This window comes from Mus caroli, chromosome 11, assembly GCF_900094665.2.
Source record: "Mus caroli chromosome 11, CAROLI_EIJ_v1.1, whole genome shotgun sequence".
NCBI lineage: Eukaryota > Metazoa > Chordata > Mammalia > Rodentia > Muridae > Mus > Mus caroli.
In genome coordinates, this window is record NC_034580.1 from 98533706 (window position 1) to 98540020 (window position 6315).

General features: G+C 49.7%; 1 long non-coding RNA gene across 1 annotated transcript; it reads right to left on the bottom strand.

Moving 5' to 3' along the window:
• Positions 1–1454: 1454 nt before the first annotated feature.
• Positions 1455–4143, bottom strand: LOC110304231. The gene is made up of 3 exons (XR_002379033.1): positions 4012–4143; positions 3771–3919; positions 1455–1851 (listed from the first exon to the last, which is right to left on the bottom strand). It is a non-coding gene; the product is annotated as an uncharacterized LOC110304231 (long non-coding RNA).
• Positions 4144–6315: the final 2172 nt, after the last annotated feature.

Below are 6315 nucleotides of genomic sequence, written 5' to 3' on the forward strand. Positions count from 1 at the left end.
TCCTGTGTGAGATACGTTTCGACCCGGAGCTCCGCCATTAAAATACCTCGTGTTGTTACATCAAGGTGTTGTGTTCTATTCGTGATTCTTGGGTGCACGCTGAATCGGGAGTTGGGTGGGGGTTTCCCCACTAGGTTCTTTCACATGTACACACACACACACACACACACACATACACAGAGTACAGGTATCTTTGGAGCCCAGAGGCATTGGATTCCCTGGAGCTGGAGTGACAGATGGTTGTGAGCTGCCCTGGTAGTAAAGGGAATCGAACTCAGATACTCTAGAAGAACAGACAATGCTCTTTATCACTGACCCATCTCTCCAGCTCCTCCCACAATTTTAAAAATGGGCTTTTAGTACCTGGACTTGTTGGACCCAAACAGGCTCTACATATTATTCAATATCCTTTTTAAATTTTATTATTACCTTGCATATGAAATGCATGTGCCTATGTGTGCACACGTCACAGCATGTGGGCAAAGATTAGAGAACAGCTTCCTGTAGTCAGTTCTCTCCCTCCACCCTTTACAGGTGCAGAGGACTGGTCTTTTGCGGTGTATTGTAATGCAAAGTGTGGCCCCCAAGACCTGGTTGCCCCAGAAATACAAGAGTCTGTACATAGACCCAAGTGACACTATGTGCCCTTGTAACCAAGTTGTTTTGATTGGTAAATAAAGATGCTGACAGCCAATAGCTGGGCAGGAGAGATATAGGTGGCTTTTATGGTTTTCGGGCTGGGGGTAGGGGTTTGTTGAGGGAGAACCAGGAACTGGAGAAGAAGGTGAGGAGAAAGGAGAAGCCACCATGGGCTAGGTGCGCCATGAAAACGTGACCCTGAGGGCTGCCCAGTTGGAGTTATGAGCAGCCCAGATGAAACACAGTAAGTAATAACTCAGGGTTATTAATAGGGTAGTAGATTTTAATAGCATAGAGGGTAGATATCTGCCCAGCTCCTGTGCTGTTTAAGGCTTATTGTAAATAATAAAAGTTGTGTGTCATTATCCGGAGACTAATGACCAGGGTAGAAACCCTGGATTGAAGTTAAAAATTTTTACAAAAACATCGGCTCCAGGGATTGAACTCAGGGCCGACTGCCTCTACCTGCTGCCAGCCATCTTTTGAGCCCCACTGTGCAATATCTTGGGGGTTTTAGTAATAGTATTTTGTTTTATTTTTGAGATGAAGTCCCACCATGTAGCCCTGGCAGTCCTTGAATTGTCTCCGTAGAGCTGGCTGACCTCAAACTCCTAGAGGAGCCTCCTCTGCCTCCCCAGTGCTGGGATCAAAGGCCCGCACCAGCACCACCACACCCAGCGGCTGTTCAGTATCTTACCCACTTGTAAGTATGAGTCACGAGCACACAACTGACCAAACAGAGGTGCTGTGAAGGCAAAACTAAATTCCAACGACAGTTTAAAGGAGGAAAACGAAAAAAAAAAAAAGCAAATTTAGCACTAATCATTTTATATTGATTACATATGAAAATAATTTACATCATTGGATTAAATATTATTAAGGTTCATCTCACTTGTCTTAATGTTTTTTCTTTCTGTTAAACTACGTGGCTACTAGAATATTTTAAATATCCCCGGTGACTCGAATTCCTTCTCTCTGAGTCAGCGTTACTCTGGGGGCTGTCTGCTCAGTAAGGGTCGGGATGATTCAAATATGAGACGAGCACCCCTTAGTATCCAGGAGAACTGCTTCCAGCAACTCTGTGGGTATCAAAATCTTCAGGGGCTGAAACCCTTCATATCAAAATGATGTGCTATTCGGGTACAGCCGGTGCAGATCTTCTTGGAAACGACCAATCCCGCCTGCCTGCAAGTGCCGTGGAGGTAACCGTTACTGTTTATGGAGGAAAACAAGGAACAAAGGATGTTTAGTGCAGACACAGTCTCTAAAAAAACCAAAAAAATATATAAATAAATAAAATAAAATAAATAATTTTTTAAGAGATACACACATTTTTTTTCCCCTCATAATATTTTAGACCCATGTTTGGTTGAATACTTTGTAGGGGAGTCTGGGGATAAAAGATCTGGGGCGACTGTCATATTAAGACCATGGAATTAAGACCAGAGAACTCCTGGAGAATGCTGGACGCTGGTGTTGCTGTCTTAAGGTCCACAGTGTTCTAAAAGTCCAAATATGGTTCTGGGGAGAAGAGCAGTCAGAAATCAGAGGAAGGAAGAGGGTAAAGCCAGCAGGAAGCCCGGGCACCTGGTGAGGCCACACAGCCTTCAGATGGTCTTCAAGGCATAGAATTCCAGACTTCCCAAGGTGGGGAGTGATAGGCTGGGCCATGCTAGGTCAGGTGGAGAGAGGAGAGGGGTCTGTGAATGACATACTAGCCCGTCCCCTCGTCCCCTCTGCTCTGGTATCTGCTGCCTCAGGTCTTTCTTCTAGCCCGAGGGGAACACAACGCAGGGATGCTGTAAGGGCTGGAGGACTGCTCTCCAGGAGCCATCTCCTGTAGCCTTACAACTGCTTCCTGCCCAAAGCTACCTTCCTTTCTGGGGAATCGGGTGGCCATGAAGGCTTCACAAGCCGAGGCACCCAGCTCCTCCGTAAGCTGAAGGACCCCAGACGTCTAACCCACCCAGGGCCTTCCGAGGGAGGCACTGATATCTGGGAGCTCCCAGGGCAGGGCTGGGGGAAGGAACAGAAGCTTCGCCTCACCCTAAGGTTAGGGCGTCAATCCCAGCATGCCTCCTTCCTTCCCACAGTTTCCGCTTCCACCCCTGACCTCTGACAACTGTCACTTCTGCCCACCCCTCTTTCTGCCCACCCTCACCCCTGCCCACCCTCATCTCTTCCCACCCTCACCTCTTCCCACCCTCACCCCTGCCCACCCTCACCTCTGCTTAGGAGCTCATTTTCCTTCTTCCACTAACCCAGCTCTTTTCCCAGACAGCGCTTGGGAATTTCTGAAGAGAAAGAAGTCTTTAACCCCCATAGGAAAGAATCTCCAGGCTTCCTGGGGCCGCACCCACCTCCCCTCTGAGAGTAGAACTGCAGTTGTGCCCTTTCTGATTTGGGAGACCAGGTCCCAAGGTTTTATTTTGACTTTTTAAATTAATTATTTATTTATTTGTGTGTGTGTGTGTGTGTGTGTGTGTGTGTGTGCGCGCGCGTGCGCGTGTGCGCACTACATGTGTGTACATGATGGAGACTGGAGGACAATTATGGGAACTGGTTCTTTCCTACCGTATGGACTCAAGGGATCAACTTCTAGCCATCAAATTTGACGGCATCTCTCCTGCTCAGGGCTTAGAGTTTTGAGAGCCCATCAGAGATTGGCAAAAAGGAGCCGGCTCTCAGATGAGCACACTGCTGTGCACTGTAATTCCAGCACTCTGTGTGCGCTACAAAGGGAGACCCTGCATCAAAACAAACAGCATAGTTCACATAGGGGGTCTCTGCACTTCGGAAGCAGAGGCAGGAGGATCATCATGAGTTCCAGACCGGCATGAAGCCAGTACAAGAGCCTGTGTCAAAAATAAGCCCTATTCCCCAAAGCAGCCAGACCTTTCTTTTTTGTTCAAACAAAAAGGCCAGCCCATTCTCCATGGGGTTCCTGCTGGACTTCTAAGTCAGCTCTGCCCTTACTCCTGTTATAAATTCTAAGAACCCCTGACTTCTCCTGTACTGGAGGCTGATATGAACTCAGGGAGGCTAATCCCTCAGCCCCCCACCCCACCCCCGTCCCATCCCGTCCGGACACACCCCTTTATTGACCAACAGGATCCCAGAGTGTTGTATACCTCGCTCCACTCCTCACAAAGATCTTGAAGGCCTGAGAATTCCCTCCGAACATGGATTTGCAACCCCAGCGGACACTGTCTGTCTGTCCCAGCGACTGTGCACGCCCTTCTCGAGGCCTGCGAAGTTCCTACCGTACCGAGGGCGCCCCCTAGTGGAGACAAGAAAAACCCATCAGAGACGTGGAAGGAAAGGGGAAAACCCTGGAAGGAAGCAATGTGTGTCAAAGGCTTGGAGAATCACCTAGCGAGACCGTCCCTCTTTCTCGCTCTCCTCCCTCTAGATTGGGGGTGAGCCTAGTCCCTGTCTGGTCGAAATGTGAGAGATCGAATCTTCTGTGATCAAGTTGCGAGGAGAGAAAAGCTAGCCGTCCCCAGTTCCTCCTCCCTGCTACCCCCACCCTCCCTCCTACCCACCTCCTTCCCAGGGGATCTCTTATTAAAAACCTCTTTTCCTTTGGTCGTTCTTCCTGATTTGGAGAGGGGATGGCTCAGGAAGGGAGGAGGGCTGCGGCAGTGTGGGTTTGCTTTGGGGTCCTCCAGCTTGAGCAAGCCCAGCCCTCCCTCCTCTTCCCCACTCCCCACCCTCGAGAGTTCTTGATTTGGCTCCTCTACGTGCTTCCTTCTTTGGCGAACGCCCGTGTCCCGGCAGGACAAGGCTGGAAAGAGCAGAGAGGACTCAAGGAGGGAACCAGAGAGACTCCAGAAGGTTGAAGGCTGGAATTAGGGGGTGAGGACCCGCGTCCTTCGAGCCTTGAGGGGCATATGCAAAGAATTGCTAATTGCAACTAAACGAGGCCTCGGCGTGGGGGAAGGGGCAGCCCGGGCTGTCAGGGGCTACCGCCTCTTTGAGTGCCCGGGTAAGGCCAGGCCAGCCCGCTCTTCTCATGTAAAGCAGCTTTTTGTCTGGGGGAGCCAGGGCTGGGGCCAGGGGCTGGGGAAGGGGCCCAAGCCTTTGGCAAGTTTCTTGTTCCCCAGAAAGGGAGAAGGGTGCCTAGGCCTCCTTGGAGTGAGGACGCCCCCTCCCACTAACTCCTCCACCCCTGTCCCTTCTCAAGCTTTTTATGTGGGGGTTGATGGGGTGCTGCCCAGCAGGAGGGGGTGGGCCTGGGATCCTAGCACACACACACACACACACACACACACACACACACACACACACCCCTTGCTAGGCTGTGGGAAAGGACTGAGCACAAAGGAAAGGGCTGGCCTAGTGAGTTGGGAGACAGGGCAGCTCTGGTCCAGGGACATCCTGAGCTTGGAGGATCAGCCCCTTCTCCCCGAAGGATGTCCTCAGGAGTTACCCACGTGTTATCTGGTTGCCCGAGTCAAGTAGACCTTCCCTGTTTGTCTGCAGGAGATGGGGTGGGGACAGGATTTTAGCCTGCTTCCTAACAGACTATGAGAGGAGATATCTTTGCTAAAAACAAAAACAAAAACTGAGACTTGAGCTGCAAGCACTTAATCCCAGATACTAGGAAGACTGGGGCAAAAGAATCACTTGGCCTAACAAATAGAAGCCTGCCCAGGCAACTTAGTGAGACCCTAGCCTCAAAAATAAATAAATAGGGGCTGGAGAGATGGCTTAGCAGGTAACAGCACTGACTGTTCTTCCAAAGGTCCTGAGTTCAAATCCCAGAAATCAGATGGTGACTCACAACCATCCGTAATGAGATCTGACTCCCTCTTCTGTTGTGTCTGAAGACAGCGACAGTGTACTTACATATAATAATAAATAAATCTTTAAATAAATAAATAATAGTAACAATAATAATCGTGATATTGAGGCTTCTGGTCTATGGAACCAATACGATTGATGGTTTGGTTTTTGTTCTGAGTTAAGTTCCCACTATGTAGCCTTTAACTTCTGATTCTCTTGCTTTAGTCTGCTCATTAGAGCCTACACCATGCACTGTTTAAGATCCTGGCCGCAGTAGTCCAGAACTCAGGAGATAGAGACAGAAGGATCTCTGCGAGTTCAAGGCCTGCCTGGTCCTCATGAGTTCCGGCCTGGCCAGGGCTCCATGGAGAGACTCTTGTGAAGATGGAAGGGTTTGTTCTCATACACAGGTTGCCGGGATAGCTCAGTCGGTCAGTGCCTGCCTAGCATTCACAAAGCCCCAAGTCTGATCTCCAGCACCACATATAACCAGGAATGGTGGAGCTTTGTGAGTTCAAAGCCTACCTGGTCTGTTGGACCTTCGGAGGTCCTGATACCAACATGGTCTACATAGTGAGTTTCAGGCCAGCCTGGTCTACGTAGAGAAACCCAGTCTGGAAAGAAAATACTACAAAACAAGCTTCTACTACTTATGTTGTTCCCAGTGGTGGCCTCAGAGCTCCCATCCTACAGACTAGAGAAACAGAGCCCAGCAGTGAACCAGTCCCGAAGAACAGACCCAGTTCAAGGGCTCCGGGAGAGTTGGATAAAATCACTGGAGAGGTTGTTTATTTTCCTATGAGATGTCCACTGGTTCACTCAAGCAGGGCTGCTCTTCCTTCCTCCATTTTGGTGCTCTTTGGTCCGTCTCCTCGTCACCATATGTCA